The sequence below is a fragment of the Dromiciops gliroides genome, chromosome 5 (assembly GCF_019393635.1).
Source record: "Dromiciops gliroides isolate mDroGli1 chromosome 5, mDroGli1.pri, whole genome shotgun sequence".
NCBI classification, from domain to species: domain Eukaryota; kingdom Metazoa; phylum Chordata; class Mammalia; order Microbiotheria; family Microbiotheriidae; genus Dromiciops; species Dromiciops gliroides.
The window spans coordinates 41073637-41091727 of record NC_057865.1 but is presented as its reverse complement, the minus strand read 5'-3'; the positions used below and the strand labels follow the sequence as shown (position 1 = coordinate 41091727).

The 18091-nt window shown below is 39.7% G+C and overlaps 1 protein-coding gene across 1 annotated transcript in view; it reads right to left on the bottom strand.

The window, feature by feature from the left end:
• TMEM108 (transmembrane protein 108) overlaps positions 1-18091 on the bottom strand; it is a 379104-nt gene that overhangs the window by 207201 nt on the left and 153812 nt on the right. The gene's annotated exons all lie outside the window — the stretch shown is intronic.

Below are 18091 nucleotides of genomic sequence, written 5' to 3'. Positions count from 1 at the left end.
TTATAAATTTTTATTTTTGTAAAAGAAAATTTTATGGGGCAATGAGGGTTAAGTGACTTGCCCAGAGTCACACAGCTAGAAAGTGTCTAGTATCTGAGGTCACATTTGAACTCAGGTCCTCCTTAATCCAGGACCAATGCTTTATCCACAGCGCCACCTAGCTGCCCCCAACATTGTTCAATCTTTTGAAACTATTATTTTCCATTTTTGAGCCCTCTAAATTTTGGTGCCCTAGGGGCTTGGTTGCCCTGTCCTACTTACAATTCTGCTCTCTTTATTAAAACTCTTTTTTAAAGACTCTATGTGTGTGTGTGTGTGGGGGGGGGTGATAGCCTAAGCCACAATTGTGAGTTACATAATAAAATGGGAAAATTAGTCAATGTTGCTCAAATATTTATATCTAAACTTGTACATTCAAGCCAAGCTTTATGCAACCCAAAGTATTTCTCATCAACTTCACACTTGTACCTGCCACTTAGCTCATGGGAATGTCAGAATGATTAATGAGATGGTGTTGGTGGAGTAAATTCAGATCCCTGAAAGAAAGGACCTATGAAAAGGCAAAGTGTTACCACATATGGCCCCATGTTGTACACATCAATTAGAAATCAAAGACCTGAGACATGAGGAAGGAAAGGAACAGATGGCAAGAGATTGTGCATGGGCTTGGGGACTGACTCAGAGGGAAAATGTCACTAACTTCTAATGCAAGAGGACCCAACCTTTTGGGGGACTATTTATTCCTCTCAGATCTTGAAATAACCTGGTAGGTAGATGATGATGGTTAAATCTCCGAAACTTGGAGACAAAGGGTATGGTCTGGTGAAATTCCCAAGAAGATTTTCTCATCTACTATGCTCCCAGTTGGGGGTGGGGGAAGAGTGCATGCAGAGTTAGAAAATGTGAGTTTGAATCCTAGCTTTGTTGTTTACTAGTTAGATGACCTTGGTCAAGTCATTTGAACTCCCTGACCTCAGTTTCCTCATCTGTAAAAGGGGGAATTTTTTTTTCATAAAAGCAGCTTCAAGTTTTATTTATTAGTTCAATGGTTTTGTTATTTTCAATTTTATTAATCTCTCCTTTGATTTTCAGGCTTTCCAATTTGGAATTTAATTAGGGATTTTTAATTTGTTCATTTTCTAGGGAAGGAGGGATAGAATTTGCAACTCAAAACTTTAAATAAAATTTTTATTATTATGTAAAAAGGGGGGATGGACAAGATGATCTTGAAGTTCCCTCCCAGACCCAAGTCCTATAATTCTATGTTCCACTTAGGAATCTTGGCAAATAAAGGATTATGTGACAACATGAACCATTTTGGCCATTCATTAATTTTTTTAAAAGATGGATCTCTCTATCTTATCCATGCTGGAAGTCTAGGGGCTACTCACAAGCTATTCACATTCTCCTCTGACCAGCACAGGAGTTCTGGCTTGTTCCATTTCTGACCTAGCCTTGTTTAACTGTCACTAGTCAAAATGGGGGGGGTGCTCCTAGGAGCTTGACATATTAATGCCTAAATGGCATATTCTACTATAGGTCAAAACTCCTGAGCTTAAGAGATCTGCCAGCCTCAGCCTCCACAATAGTTGGGAGTATAGCTCTGCACCAACATACTTGTTCCTTTTGGGTATTCTCATTCATTCAAGATGAACAATTACCATTTATTAGCCACCAAGGTGGATAGCAATGTGAATAAGGCATAGGCCTTGGCATGAAGAAGCTAAGCATCTATAGTAAGTGGAGAGGGGGAGAAGAGAGAGAGAGAGAGAGAGAGAGAGAGAGAGAGAGAGAGAGAGAGAGAGAGAGAGAGAGAATATGAATGAATAAGAATGAAGGCAGGTTCTAAGGTTACACTGCCATTTAGAGGAGACAGAATCTCCCTGGTTTGGGAATTGATCAGGCTTACAAAGGAAATGACATTTGATTTAGACCTTGAAGGACAGGAAGTATTTAAACAGTCAAGATGGAAGGTAAGGGCATTTGAGTGGTTGGAATTCTATAAGCAAAGACAAACAGATAGGAGATGCAAGACATATCTGGGGAGGATAGAGGAGTCCAATTAGGTGTGAAGGGAAAGGTCAGAGAAGTGGAAGAACATAAGGTTAAAAAAGAAAGTCTGGTGCCAGAGAATGGAGAGTCATATGGCTATCAACTTAGAGTTGAAATAGTATTTGGAATCATCTAATCCAGCTCCCTGTACCCGTATTTGCAACTTTTTAAAATAAAGAAGTATTGGGGTGGCTAGGTGGCGCAGTGGATAGAGCACCAGCCCTGGAGTCAGGGGTACCTGAGTTCAAATCTGGCCTCGGACACTTAATACTTACTAGCTGTGTGACCCTGGGCAAGTCACTTAACCCCAATTGCCTCACTTAAAAAAAAATAATAAAAAAATAAAGAAGTATTTATTCTCATTCTCATTTTCTCTCCTTCTCCCTCTCCCCCTCCCTTCATCCCTCCCCCTCCCTCCATCTCCCCCTCCTCTCTTCCCTCTGAATCAGTTCATACAAGTCCTCCCAGGTTTCTCTGAAATCATGCTCTTCAGCATTTCTATATGATATTGATTTGTTTATCTACTCCTCAATTCATGGGTACTCCTTCAGTTTACAATTCTTTGTCCCTGAAAAATAGCTACTGTAGGTATTTTTTAGTTTAGGTCCTTTCTCTCCCACCAACCAATTTAAAAACAAACAAAAAATCCTTTGAAACAAATACATCTAGTCAAGAAAAATAAATCCCTGAATTGGCTACATCCAAAAATGTATGTCTGATTCTGTAATTTGTATCCATTGCCTCTCTGTTAGGAGGGTAGTATGCATCATCATTGATCCTATAGAATTATGATCAGTGACAACACTGATAAATATTTAAGTCCTTTAAAAAACATTTATATTTTAATTTCTGAATTCTCTCTTTCCCACCTGCCCTTCCCCTACTCATTGAAAAGGCAAGAAAAATACAACCTTTACGAAGACATACAGTCAAGCAAAACAGATTTCCACATTAGCCATGGAGTTCTTAAGTCCTTGTGGGTAAAACTGTCCAAGCCAGAACAAATAGAAACTAGAAATAAAACCAGAACCAGAACCAGAAATTTAGGAACCAACCAGTATTTACAAGGGAGTCCCACCCATATGTGTAGCCAGAGACTCCCAGAAGAAACAAAAGAACAAAGTTTATACAGACAATTCTTGCTTTGCTTAAGTGGACCATTCCTTGGACTTCTTTGTAAATTTACTTTTATTTATATAAATTGGCTCCTTGGATGTGGAGGGGAAGGAAGGAGGGAGCCATGAAGTGCTGAGTGGGAAGGGAAAGAGAGCATGATAGTGTATGGTAAAGTTAACATAGGTGGTTGGGTTATGAGTTTTTTTTGAATGTGGATTTCTTTCAGAATTCTTCTGAATTTGCCTAATTCAAATTTATATAAAGCACAACTGTCCGCATAGGTTTCAACTCCTTCATTTTCAGAAATGGGAAAACTGAGTCTGGGAGAAGTTAAAACATCACACAAGTAATAAGTGGCAGAACTGGTATTTGAACCTAGTTTTTCCAGCACCAAATCCAGATTTTTTTCCCCTGCATCACTTTGCCTCCCTTGTAGTCAACATCAGGGTGTCAAACTCAACTAGAAACCCAGAGCCACTAAACCCTACCTAAGGATCACTACTGGCCACATATTGACTTAGAAAGCCACATATTAGCATTATCTATGTTCTATAATGGGAAGCTAGTCAGTGCAGTTCAAATCCAGCCCCAGACATGTACTAGCTGTGTGACCCTGGGCAAGTCACTTAATCCTGTTTGCCTCCATTCCTCATATGTATAATGGGCTGGAGAAGGAAATGGCAAACCGCTCCAGTATCTTTGCCAAGAAAACCCCAAAAGGGATCAGAAGAGTCAGATGGACTGAAACGACTCAATGAACATTCTACTATATTCTTATTCCTTCTTTTAAATCTTTCCCAGTTACATAGAGTTTGACACCTCTGGTCTACACATAATTCACTAAACAACTGGACTCCAATGAATGGTTCTGAATAGGTGAATGACATGATTAGCTCTGGAATTAAGAACCTAACAGGTAAGACTTTAAGATCTACTGACCAGGGATCTTTATTTCAAGGAAGAAGTCTAAAGTCTACAATATCTTAACCAATTCATTTGAGGCTGCTCAATAATACTGGCTGAAGTGCCTGCTGGTTCTGGGGTCCTGTCTGCCCAGAGCTGAAGGACTGACATACCAGTAGAGTACTGATCCTAGAAAAAAATCCAGTATTTCTGGTTCATAAATGCTAGAAAAAAGGTCCTGAGGCCATAAGGTTAAAAATCTCTAGGTCACTAGTGAGAGTATGAAACAAGGTAATGACTTTTGCCTAAGGGCCCAACAGTGGCACTTGAACCAGGAGGAGAGTATTGTTTCTACTCCTGATTTCAAAGACATGCCTTTGTGAAAACAAGCTCCCCACAAAACTAAAACCTGTCTAAATAAATCAATAAATCACCTACATCTATGTAGTGGTCTGTGGTTGACAAAGCACTTTGAAGTGCTGGTGACGACTGTGAGAGTAGGCAGCGTGGGCATGTTGCAAAGAGCACTTACTTAATGCATGTAACAAACTTAAAAGCCTTAAAGTGCCATATAAATAGCAGGTATTATTACTGTTGCAGTGGTTCTCTGCTGTTACCTTGAGAGTCAGGAGCCCTTGGTCTGAGTCTTGACTCTCTGCCACAAACTAGTTTCCTAGTCTAGTCTCGTGGATTTAGAGCTTACCAACAAGACCAATTTCCTCCTTTTTACAAATGGGGAAACTGAGACCCAGGGAGGTGAAATGTGGCTGTACCTTCCCTCCTACTCACATGATAGCTAAGAATCATGCTCTGGGAGACTGAAGCCACTGAAGTCTGGAACATCTATCTGGGTGGTGCAAACCTTCCTGACTGATGAGCATTGCATGGCTACTAGCCAGCCCCACCACCCCTTTAGATTCCAGCCTGCCAATTTCTTGCCATCTGCCTCACTGCTCTCCCTTGCTTCTATCCTCTCCCCTCCTCCTCCTCCTAGCCATGAACTATAATCAAATTAATAACTTCAAAGCTACAAGAGAAGCATTTCAATGAACTCCCCTATGCCTCTACTCAAAGTCTCTTGTGACTTCCCAAAACAAAGCACCCTCCCTGGCTACTATTCCTCGATATGTGCTATTTCAACCCTTCAGAATGTGAGCTCCTTGAGGGGAGGGGCAGCCTAGCTTTTGTATTTGTATCCATAGGCTTAGTATATAATAGTATATAATACTCTAAGAGGACCAAAATGTTGGAGTCAAGTTACAGTGTGTCTGACTGTGGCTGATCAGACCAATCAATATGAGCTCAGAAGGCTCTCCCACATATCCACAAATAGTCCATATGAACATTTGGGATGGCAATATCTCTAAATTTGTGCATTTCATGTTTCCTTTGAGCTACTACAATTCTGCTTCACTCATAGAGCACAGTGTCACCTTTGATGTGGGCACACCATGCGGGGTGGTCTTTGTTAGCTTCTCCCAAGTCTCCCAATTGATTCCAAAATTCTTCAGATAGACTCTGAGAGTGTCCTTGTGTAGCTTCTTCTGACCTCCATGTGAGCACCTTCTTTGTGCTTTCTCCATAAAATAGTCTTTCAGGCAAACATACATTTGTCACTTGAACAATGTGGCCAGCCCATCAGACTTTCCCTCTTCTAAAAACGTTTGGGAGTCATAGGGAATGATTTTTAAACTTGACAGGCCTCAGTTTCTTCATCTGAAGTGTGAGGAGCATTGAGCTCTAAGGGGTTTTCCAGCTCTGATACCCTGTGATTCTTCTCTGGTTTTCATCTTGAACACAAAGGGTAAAATTCTAGGGCACCTGTACCTTATTTTTTTTAATGAGGCAATTGGGGTTAAGTGACTTGCCCAGGGTCACACAGCTAGTAAGTGTTAAGTGTCTGAGGCCAGATTTGAACTTAGGTACTCCTGACTCCAGGGCCAGTGCTCTATCCACTGTGCCACTTAGCTGCCTCACACCTGTACCTTATTAAGGTAGAAAGTGTTTAAAATTCTTTCATTCAAAATGGGATATAGGGGCAGCTAGGCGGCACAGTGGATAAAGCACTGGCCCTGGATTCAGGAGGACCTGAGTTCAAATCCAGCCTCAGACACTTGACATTTACTAGATGTGTGACCCTGGGCAAGTCACTTAACCCTCATTGCCCCCCCTCCAAAAAAAAAGAATTGACAAAATGGGATTTAAGAACTAACTTTTAAATTCTTATGTTGTGGACTGGAATTGTTATGGTCTATCTGAAATGTTACTCAGTTGTCATGGACTCACTTAATGTCTTATCACTATTATATCAAATATACATTATCCAGAAAATCTAGACATAATCCTGAAATATGGGCTTTGTTTGATGAGACAGTAATGAGGGAGAGAAGCCATAGAATATATCATTGTGTATTTCTTGTTCCCATCATGGCCAGGCATGACAACCAAAAACTAGACAATGCAATAAATTGGAATGCTAAACATACATATGGAGAGGATTGGTTTAAATGATTAAATGCTAGAATGGCTACTTCCAAATAAACCTATCATCAAGAACCTGAAACACTTACCAATGTCAGCAAATGCTTAAAGGTTAAGTCACACTTACAGGATTCCACTGCCATGCAAATTACTCTTAAGCCAGAAGCCTAGGGTCTGAAAGGATTTAGGTTAAATCTAGAAGAAATCAGGCTGTGGCTGCATAAGATTCTTAATAGAAATGAAAAATCTATCTCTTGGCCTTGCTGCTATACATCTATAGTATCATGGATGGAGCAGTGTACTTATGAGTTGGGAGAGACTTGGGTTTGAATCCAACCTCTGATCCTTCAATGTGTGGCTATGATGAGTCATTTAACATGAATGAACCTCAGTTTCCTAATCTGTAAAATGGAGATAAATTAACACCTGAAGAAATCTATTTCATTAGTTTGCTAATATGGATAAGGAGGAAACCCCATTCCATTTGATGACCTCTGTGTATGTTTCTCAAGCTCACAGGTCTCACCATGAGACGACTGTTCCATGAAAGGGTTACCATAAGAATAAATGATTCCCTCTGCCAACAGACTGTGGTAGACACCAAAGGGGCTCCTAGAGGGTCCCAGACAGACCTGGTGCTCAGTGGGACTCCACTTTCCTCTGCCCCCCAAAGTCTACCTCCTACCTTCCTCCTCATGTCCCTTCTCCCTCACCACCAAACAATGAATCCTTACCTTTGCTAGAGGGAAGCCAGAATCCCCTCTTCTGCCCTTAGAGCCACCCCACTTTCCCCAATGGTGATAGGTCATTCCTGTGGGACAGATCCTCCCTACATCTGAAAGATTCCAAGAACTTGTCATCAACCCTGTAGCTGCCCCCTTTAAGGACTTCTGGGCTTTTCAATGAAAGTTCCTTGAAAGTCCAAAAAGGACTCTGTTTCTATTTATTTCTCAAGTATTTAGCACAATACTTATACACAGTAAGCATTTAATAAATGCATATCCATCCATGCATGCATTTATTCATTCATAAAGCATGAAAGAACTTTCAAAACCTTGAAGCTTATATTAATATGTTATTCTTTTCCAAGCTCCCAGATCCATACTGACTTGAAAATATATGACCTGATAGAATTACTAACAGTTGAAAAGCTTTGATAAAGACATGTAGGTTAATTTTACAAAACCCCAAAACTATGTATCTGAGATTGGCAGGCAGCATGGTACAGTAGAAAGAGCTCTTAAGATGACTTCTAAAGTCCCTTCAGCTCTAACTCCAAAATCCTACCAAGTGAAGTCATATGACTTGGATCCAGGTCTTGCCTCTGAAGTTTACTACCCATGTGCCCTTGGGAAAAGCACTTAACTTCTTTGGAACTCAGTTTTCTCCTTTGTAAAATGAGGGGGTTGGACAACCTGACTGGTCAGCTCTGAGATCCTTATCTATTTTGTCTATTACATAATACTTTTCTCTGAGGAGTCCAAGGCTCTAGCCATAGATATTACTCTTTTTTTGGGGGGGGGCAATGAGGGTTAAGTGACTTGCCCAGGGTTACACAGCTAGTAATTTTCAAGTGTCTGAGGCCAGATATAAACTCAGGTCCTCCTGAATCCAGGGCCACTGCTTTATCCACTGCGCCACCTAGCTGCCCCTAGAGGTATTACTCTTCATAAATTTCTGAAGGGGTTGATTTTTGTGTCTGGCTTGGGGAAATAACCCATTTTATTACCATTAACCGGATAGGAAGTGACTCGTTTTCCTTCCAACGAGAATAGGGTATATATGAGTGAAAGTAGCAGCATTAATAATAATATAACATGAACATATTAAATAATATGCAATATAACATAAAAGTAATATAATAATGATTCATCACATTATATAATGTTCTCTAGAATAGGAATCAATTTACATCCATTATCTAATCAGATAATAGTATTTGTCATTTTTTTATTTTAGTAATGGTATGTTTTTTGTGCTTTTGGTTAGCTGTAAAACTTCCCTTCCACATGGCTTCCTATGCATGGTGGGATGACATGGACAAAGAAGAAACCCAATCTCATTTGATGGCCTCTATGTGTATTTCTCAGGCTCATGGTTCTCACTAGGAAACAAGTGTCCTGTGAAAGCAAGACTCTAAGAGTCTAACATCATCTCTCCCCCTCTCTAAAGGGCAGCACATATGACTACATGCATAGATTGAATTGACTGCATGCCTATATTGAATTTGCACGTTCAGAAGAGTGATCTGGGGCTCCCTAGAGCAGCTGGCAAATCCACCTTCACAAATCATTCCCCAGGTGCCCTACCTACGTTAAAGACAATAAAGACAAAATGATGAGAATATAACAGAGCTGACAGTGCAGTGAACAGCTGAACCGCAAACTGTACCGGCAAGGGGTGGGCAGTGGGAAATTCTAGGAAACCCATGAGTTAAAGGAGAAATAGAAGATAATAGAAGACAAACGTCTGGACATTCTTAGCAGCCAGTGGATTTCCACAGAGCCATTGTGCACCTGTCAGACTACCAGCAGACTGAATTAAAAAGGAAAATAGAAGCATTGATGAAGATCTGGGCTAACAGGCGTGCCTATCACAGCTCATTAGGCACTCAGGACCTGAATCCCACAGTCATCATCATCTTGCCTCTAGCTTTTGCTCCATTTTATACATTGTTCTGGATTGAAAAGGTCCACTAGCCAAGGTACCATTGCTCTCTTTCATTTCCCATGCCTTTAGCAAAAATTTAGGGGATGTCACCGACCACATGTCCTGCTCAACTCTGACCCAACCACAATGACTGCTCTTTTCCAGACATTTGAAAAATAAAAGACCAAATTCTCAGGCTATTATTTAAGGCCTTCCAGAAACAGGTTCGTCCATACCTTCTTGGATTATTTAATATCAATCTCCTTCCTGCCTTCTCTGCTCCAGCCAAACTGGCCTGCTGTTTCCCTATGTAGGCCACTGCACGTCCTGACCCTCTACTTCAGTCCAACCCACCTCTCCTGCTTGGTTTGCAACTTGCCCCCTTACCTCTGTCTTTGAACCTCTAGCTTCCTTCAAATCAGAGGTCAAGCCATCTACTACATGAAGCCTTTTCTGGTCTTACCTAGTTATAAGTAAAGAAGTATTCTTTTTCCTCTTCTATTCATCTGGGCAAATTATATTTTTGTAAATATTCTTCCATTTCATTTAGATTGTCAGATTTATTGGCGTATAATTGGCTAAAACAGCTCCCAATGATTGTTTTAATTTCCTCTTCATTGGTGGTGCATTCATCCTTATTATTTTTGATACTGGTAATTTGGCTTCCTTCTTTCCTTTTTAAAAATCAAATTAACCAATGGCTTATCTATTTTATTGGGTGTTTTTCATAAAAGCACCTTCTAGTTTTATTTATTAGTTTAATGGGTTCCTTATGCTCTATTTTATTCACCTCTCCTTTGATTTTTCAAGATTTCTAATTTGGCATTTAAATGGGGATTTTTAATTTAAAATTTTTTTTTTCTCATTGATGTGCTCTTTCTCTATTTTCATGTTTAGAGATAAAAATTCTCCCCTAGGTACTGCTTTGTTATCATATAACTATCTTTTCCCTCCCCCCCTATTTTTCTTCTCTCCCATTACCCTCACCCCTGCCCTAGAGATGGCTACCATTAGATACAAATATGTGCATATACATATATACAAAATCATTCAGTAAATACTTCTCTTTATTAGTTCTTTCTCCAGATGCAGACAACTAACCATATTAGATATTTAAAAGGAATAGCAAGTTGCATGTAAAAGATTAGCAGTTTCATATGCAATCATCTTTTTTTCTATTCTATTACATTACAAAAATTCTTGTTTTGTTTCTTAAGTCCAGAATAAAACAAATAACAAATTAAAATAAATTTTTTAAAAGCTTAATTACTGCTTTGGCTGCATCCCATAAATTTTGGTATGTTATCTCATTGTTGTCATTCTCTTTAATGAAGTTATTTTTTCTATGATTTGTTCTTTGACCCATTTATTTTTTTAGGATTAGATTATTTAGTTTCCAATTAATTTTAATCTATCTTTCTATTGCCCTTTATTGAATGCAATTTTTATTTCATTATGATATGAAAAGCATGAAGAAGACATATTTTACAAAAATATCTGATGATCTCAATAAACCTCATTTAGAATAACAGCACTGTGGAATTTTAGAACTAAAAATGACCTTCCAGATCAGAAGGGATCTTTAGTGCCTAGCACAGTGCCCTATATATTATAGAGGCTTCACAGAGAGTCACTGAATTGAGTCCCATGGGGCAGATGGTCTTACATGATAAACAAATGAAGGAACTCAAGGAATTGGGCATTAAAAACTTTGGGGGGAGCAGCTGTCTGCTAAATGTCAATCTAACAAGAAATGGACACCAGATTTTTATTGTAGTTTATCCAAAGTCCATTCAAACAATCATTAGTGCTCATTCTTTATATAATTTGTAAATTTCAACACAGACTAATAGAGATAGGGACTAGATGTGTGACTTTATTAGTATAAAGAGTTTCAGGGTGAGGAAACTCCTTCCATCATTTATGTCCCAGTAAGAACTGTGAGCCTGAGCAGTATGCACACATTTGATGGAATGGGATGGGTTCCTCCCTTCCCATGTCAGTCCACCACACATAGAAAAACATCTGCATCTTCTCTGCAAGTTAAAGTTCTAAGAGAATTATCTACACGATTAAGAGGTTAAGTGACTTGCCCAAGGTCACACAGTCAAGTCACAGATTTTATTATAGGTCTTACTGACTCCAAGGCCAACTCTAGCCATAAAGTCGTATTGCTTCACACTGCAGACTAATAGGTATTATTATGTTGCATTGCAGATACAGATATACTTTACAGACATATCTGCCAATAACCTCAATATGCCTCCTTTAGAATAATAGCAACATAGAGTTTTAGAGCTGAAAGGTACCTTAGAGATCAGAAGGATTCTTTGGTAAATACAGTTCTCTATAACACAAAGATTTCTAGCTGGGCCCTGGGACACATGCCTGTAATCCTTGCTCCTGAGGGATGCTGAGGTTGGTGGATTGAGGTTGGTTCAGGAGATCTAAAGTACATGAGAGATTATTGTTCATCCTTCATTTTTGAAGAGAACCAATGACGTTGTGGCGTGATGTCTTGACTTGTGTGTGAATTGGATTGAAGTGAGGCAGAGCTGCTCAAAGTCATCAGTCTCACTCTCTCTTCCTGAGTCATCAAAGTCCAGTGGCAAGATAAGTGTCAAGATGGTCCAGGATGCAGTGAATGACCTTGGCATCTTTTATGTCTGACCAAACTCTAAGCGCTTCACAGTGCCCATTTCAGCTGCTTTTGTGGCCACTGGAATGAGCTGTTCTCATCTACTCATTCTACTGGGGGAAATCTTGCAGGCTGGGTGTAGACACTCCACTAAGTCCAGGCTCGTCAATTACCCTCAACTAGGGGTAATCCTGTCTGCCAAGATAGTTTTACCAGGGTGTGGCTACTATGCATGCTACAGCTTCTTGGAGCCACGGGCGAGAATTGGCTGAGAGGTGAATGCCAAAGGTAGATGACAAGCCTTTTTCAAAGCTTGCCAAGCCCTCACACCTGAGGTGCTAGTCCTTCCTGAACACAAACCCAATGGTGTCTACACTAAATCTGGCACTAATATGGTGAGTCCCTGAGGGTGGAGGACCACCAGGCTACCAAAAAGAGGCCATTTAAAGCTTTGCACCAATCAATATTGGAATCCGGACGTGAGTGGCCACTGGACTTCTAGTCTGAGTATGACAGAGGGCCCAAATGTCTGGGGGAATAAAAGGAAACTCTAAAAATCCTTTAGATTAATTCTTTAGTTGCCTATTCAGCTCTTAGTGGTCTAGGAGTATTTTTTTTAAGTGAGGCAATTGGGGTTAATTGACTTGCCCAGGGTCACACAGCTAGTAAGTATCAAGTGTCTGAGACCGGATTTGAACTCAGGTCCTCCTGACTCCAGGGCAGGTGCTCTATCCACTGCGCCACCTAGCTGACCCTAAGTGTATTTTTAAATAAGCAACCAACTCTTTCCTCCAAGACTGGATTATTGACCTATGAAGTCTTCCGGAATTTGAGAATGCAGTGACCTACTTGATTATTTCATGGCAGAGACTCCTGGCAATGACAATGCCTTGTGCATTCTTTTATTTATTCCAACACTTATCGAGTTCCCGCTCTGTTCAAGGCAGGATGGACAGCTAGGCCCTCAGGACTCTGGGAGATAAGGCATATAGACAACAAAGCTGGAAGTTTTGGGGATTTGACACTACTGATTAATTTTAAAAACCCCTTATCCTTTGCCAGCAGTTTCCCTCCAAGTTTCTATCTTCTCTCAAGTAAGGGAGATCTGCCTGCTTCTAACTCAACAAAGAAAAGGCACTAAGTTCTCTTTTCAGTACTCCCTTGTGCTTTTTCTATATGTGAAGAGATCCTGTGTCTATTCATTCCAGGGAAATGGGCAAAGAAAAGGAATTCTCTCTAAAATGCTGCTGAATGTTTGCTAGCATAACTGGCGTTTTCTGATCAGAATCTGTAGCCACCAAACAAAATTGCTTTCAGTTTTCAAACTTCCTAGCTGTGTAAAGTGTGACAAACTGCTCTGGATATTCAGAGGAGAATGGCTAGGATGATTATGGAGGAGGTAGCCATTGAGCTGGGCCTTGACGGAATGAAGGTGAGGAAATTAAGGGAATTACATGAGCAAAAGCAAGAGGATAATTCTGGCTTCAGAACTGAATGGGAAAGGGAAGTACAATTCAATCCAACAAGGATTTATGTAGCATCTGCTATGTGTAAAACACAAGAAACAAACAAAAAACACAAAAGAAACAACATGGTTCAGTGAAGAGTGTGTTGATCCTAGAGTTAAGAAGGCCTAGGGTCAATCAAGTCTTGCATTTGGTACATACTGGCTCTGTGACTTTGGACAAGTCACTGAACCCCTTAGTATTTCTTTTTCTTTTTTTGTGGGGCAACAAGAGTTAAGTGATTTGCCCAGGGTCACACAGTTAGTAAGTGTCAAGTGTCTGAGACCAGATTTGAATTTGGGTCCTCCTGAATCCCGGGCCAGTGCTTTATCCACTGGGCCACCTAGCTGCCCCCACCCCTTAGTATTTCTAAGGCAGCTCTCTAAAGCTATATAAGTTGCAGAGAGGGGGTTGACTTGCTCCTTTCCTTATCATGAGTTCCACATAAAAATGAAATCACAGATTCAGCTTTTTAAAAAGCATAAGACACTGCTACTCAGAGGAGGAAAAGATAACAAGAAAAAATAATTCCCAACTTCTAGGAGGTTCATTTGACCACCTAGGAGGATACAACATGAAATTAGGCTAGATGGCATCTATGAAAATGTACAGTGGCTCTCCATAGTTCAAAACTGTCCCCCATTGTCAAAGCCTATCCTTTTAACACCAGTTTTCTCTTGGTGATCCTATATGAGAACACCATGACCTCAAATGGATAAAAGTTACAAATAATTCAATGGGACTAGAAAGTAGACTTATGATTTCAGAGGTCAGTGGTCCTGGGGTAGAGAAGAGAAGAGAAAAATCACTGACATATTTGGTAGATCATTTTTGTGGACCTTATGGATAAATGGGAACATGAATCACACAAGATGAGAAGGTGTGAAGAGATTGCAAGAGTCTAGGCATAAAGTCATAAGGTGATGAGGGTGGGATTTGAGAGATGGGACATAGTGCATTCTAGAGACCAGAATAAAAGGCAGTGCTTCAGCAAAGGTCTGATTGGGGCTTGGCAGAATAAGGTTTCATGTCTTAAGACAGGAGGAAAAGCATGTGGCATAAATCTCCTTTGGTGAAAAGTTATAGAAGGAGTGAAATTTTGTGCTTAAATCAAAGAAAAAAGGCTTTTGAATGCAAATGCTTTTACCTTCTAGCACATACACACACACATGCATGCATGCACACACAAGCAAACACACATATACACATAAAATTCCAAACCCTGCAAAATCAAAGAAAAAGGGTTTTCTTCTTCAGTGCTTTGTAATAGACCAAAAGAAATCTATCTTCAGAGAGAAGTCAGAGAATCAGAAGTTATCTATTAAAAGCCCATATGGTGTTTGCTATCCTCACGTTATAGGTTTGGGTTTATCAGGCCAACTCTTAAGAAGTTATTTCCTTCTAGTTACATTGTCTGAAAGAATCCTAGAGGACCCCTGGATGGATAGTGAGCCCTTGGCTATGGGTCTATGGTCCAAAGAGCCAGGCTTCTCAGCAAACATTCAACTGAGAGAGAGGCCAACTTTGCCTTAATATAGGGAATTTTCCTACTGATTTTTCTACTGATTGAAGTTGCTCAAAAGCATAAAGGGTTGCCTAGAGAGATAATGAGAGCCCTAAATCTTAGGAGTGAATGAAACTAACTCACTTGGAATTTTTCTTGAAATCAATCTTTCCAAGACTATGTTCATAGCTTTGACACTTCTGACCAATTTTTCATCAAAACTCCCCTATCCTTTGCCAGCACTTTCCCTCCAAGTTTCTACCTTCTCTCAAGTAAGGGAGATCTGCCTGCTTCCAACTCACCAAAGAAAAGATACTAAGTTCTCTCTTCATTACTCCCTTGTGCTTTTTCTATGTGTGAAGAGATCCTGTATCTATTCACTCCAGGGAAATGGGAGAAGAAAAGGAATTCACTCTGAAATGCTGCTGAATGTTTGCTAGCATAACTGGCATTTTCCAATCAGAAGGAAATTCCTTGGCCACCAAAGGAAATTGCTTTCAGTTTTCAAACTCCTTAGCTGTGTAAAGTGTGAAATATAATCTATACTCAACTGTTTCCGTAGCAACCATCAGAAGATTGGATACAAATCTGCTTCGCTGACACACAGCCTCTGAACCTATTGTATGTTACGGGTCCCTTTGACAGTCTGATGAAACCTATGGACTTCTCAGAATAGTGTTCTTAAATGCATAAAAATCACATCCATTTACAAAGAAAACCAAGGATTATTGGAAATAAAGCTGTAATTTTTCCCCCATCCAAGTTCAGAGAAACCCTGAAATCTATCCATGGTTAAGGACTCCTCTTTTTAAGGATACACACTTCTAAAACACTGGCAAACAACTGTGTTTAGAGCAAACAGAAAGATTTTTTTGTAAAATTGAATCCATTCACTTTCTCTTTTTGGTCCAACCTGATTTTATATGATCTTGCAACATACTTCTATGCTCTTACCAGTCTGGGACCTTGATTGTGCCACACGTCCATCCCCCCCACACATATTTTGCTTATTTCCCCCCCACCATGCCTTTGTTCATGGTGATTTCCTAACCAGAAGGTGTTCTTGCCTTCTCTTAACCAATCTAGCTTCCTTTAAAATCTGGATCGTGATTTACCTCCTTCCAAAATGTTCTTCTCTGGGCAATTCTATCCCCTTATGATTACCTTTTTATTCTATGTTCCCTTAATGTAGGTATACACATGTATCTGTATATATGTGTATACATAAGTATACATATATATATGTGCATACACATATGTATGTATTTATATCCACACATATCTACATCTATCTCCATAGATAAACCTCTCCAGGCCTCAGTTTCCTCATCTGTAAAATGAGGTTTAGATATGATACCTTCTAAGATACCTTCCAGTTCTAAATCTATGATCTATGCTTATACACACACACACACACACATACACATTCTATATATATATATGTATATATGTATATATGTATATGTGTGTGTATATATATATATATATGTATATGTATATGTATATATATATATGCTGTGATGCGAAAAATCTAAGGTGTGGTCACCTCATTCCTGTCCCCAGCATAGGGAAAACTAGCTAGGGTTTACTTATAAATTAGAAGCTTTAGCAACAAGTCTTTGGGCATTTAGCATTTATTAAAGAGTAAAGAGAAAATATATGGAGTTCAGAAAAATAGCAAAGTCTATCTACCCTAGAGGAGAAATAAGAGTTCAATCGGGCCTGGTTCTTCTCCCAAATCTCCTGCCACCACCTCGGAGTCCCAGCCACAAAGAGGAAGTTCCTGTCCCTGTGAGAGCAGAAGCTCCCTGCGGTCCAGAAGAGAGGAGGTCCCCACACATTGCTCCAAGCTAATTGGCTGGTAGCATTCAAGTCCATTGATTGACATGATTTGAAGATGGTCCGTGTATAAAACGTGCTGAGGTCAGAGTTAAGATCCTCTGGCGGGAACAAGGCTTTACTTCCTGATGCTGGGTTGACCTTCAGCCAGGCTCTCTCAGCAGGCGCGCCCCTGGTAATAATTTTCTCACAATGCACAGAATCATTAAGTGATTTGCCCAGTATTACATAGCAAGTATCTCAGGTAGAACTACATTATAAGCCTTCCTGAATCAAAGTTGAGCATCCTACCCACTATACTGTACTGCCTCTCAAATTATATACATATATGTATATATATATATATATATATATATATATATATATATATACATACACACACGCACACACACACACACACGTGTATGTATGCATGCACTTGCTGCTATTCTTGTCTAAAATATGGTTCTCACCTGAGTAACTAGAGTTCTCAGCCAGTTTCTGGCTTTTAGCACAAAAGATTTATTAGGTTAAGAGCAGAAATTTCCTGTTAATGAGGATTAACTGTTGGGAAGGTTTTTTGGGTGAAGAAATCACTGCATATTGTCAGTTAAAAACCTTGTTATATTCTGTTTAGAATGGTATTTGGACATAGCCTGGAATTTTTCTAATTCTAAGCCCATTTAACATTAAACTTTTCTAAAAAGAGGCAATATCCTGGTATATCTAAGTGGTGTCTGCTAGGTAAACATTCAGTATGAATCAGCCAGTTAGCATAAGTGAGCAGCCTACCTGATGGGAGTGAGTGGCTTTGAAAGGTCTTACAGAGAAGTTGCTGGTAGGGTACCCTACCATCACAGGGTTTTTGTACAAGATCTCATGCTGTGACAAGATTTTTATCTCTCTGCTTTACCACAAGGGAGAAAAAGAAACAAGGAAATGAAAAGGGCAAATGAGGTCTTACCAAAGAGAAGCTATAAGTAGGCAGTCTATTCTTTTCAACAAAGTCCAAGGTTTAAATAGGAGCTGCCAGTAAGGGATTCAGGTCAAGCTGCCTTGAAGCTCCAAATTGTTGGGACCAGAGCAGGAGGTACTTTCTTCTAGATGCCTTCCAGTGGTTTAAATTTCCAAGAAAGACTGAGGTTGAGTTGCCACAAAATCATAGGATCTAAGAGTTGGAAGGGGACTCAAAGGTGACTAAAGCCAAACCCTCCCTGAAATAAGAATTCTCTGTCTCTGAGTTACACCAACAGAAGTAAATCCAGGATGACTGAGCAGTGACTGAGAACACTTGCAAATGAAAGAAAAAAGTTAACTAACTGCACTTTAAAAAATTTTCCTTAAATCTTGCACAAATTGTATCTCCTAATTACATGTTATGCAAAATAGGTAAATGCTGTGATTTCTTCCTTTAAGGAGCTCTCA